At 69.2% G+C, this 496-nt stretch overlaps 1 protein-coding gene across 2 annotated transcripts in view; it reads left to right on the forward strand.

Moving 5' to 3' along the window:
• Positions 1-76: 76 nt before the first annotated feature.
• RFX3 (regulatory factor X, 3 (influences HLA class II expression)) overlaps positions 77-496 on the forward strand; it is a 123,037-nt gene continuing 122,617 nt past the window's right edge. For both annotated transcript variants that reach the window (XM_010582767.1, XM_010582768.1), the window contains exon 1: positions 77-342. The gene's annotated coding sequence lies outside the window, so the exon portion shown is untranslated. The remainder of the gene's footprint in view (positions 343-496) is intronic.

Raw genomic sequence — 496 nt, forward strand, 5'->3', positions numbered from 1 at the left:
GGCCCCGGCCCTGGCCCCGGCCTCGGCCCCGTCCGTTAGGGCAGGCCCCGCCTCTTCCGGGCCTCTCCGGCTGGGCCGCCGCCTCCTCCCTCGCTCGCTCTCCCTTTTGTGAGTTATAGCAACCGTTGCCTTGTGAATCAAGCGCCATAGTCACCGTAGTCCTGGCGACTGTTACCCATCAACAACAACCGCTCCTCTCCTGCTCCTCCTCCTCCTCCTCCTGCTGCTGCTCCTCCTCACCCCCTTCCTCATCGTCCCCCACAACAACAACAACAACAACAACAACAGCCACCTCCAGCAGCAACGACAGCGGGGACACCACCGCAGCCCGCCTCAGCCCAGGTGAATACGCTCGTCGGGCGCACGCCGGCCCTCCCTCCGCTCGCCCTCCCCCAACCCCTGCCTCCCCCCCTCCTCGCAGCATCCGGGCCGGGGCTGCTCCCTTGGGCTGCGCGGTTGGCTGCGGGGCGGCGAGGGGGACGGGGGTCGGCCTCCC

This window comes from Haliaeetus leucocephalus, unplaced genomic scaffold (genome assembly GCF_000737465.1).
Source record: "Haliaeetus leucocephalus isolate CR32 unplaced genomic scaffold, Haliaeetus_leucocephalus-4.0 Scaffold849, whole genome shotgun sequence".
In the NCBI taxonomy this organism is placed as follows: Eukaryota; Metazoa; Chordata; class Aves; order Accipitriformes; family Accipitridae; genus Haliaeetus; species Haliaeetus leucocephalus.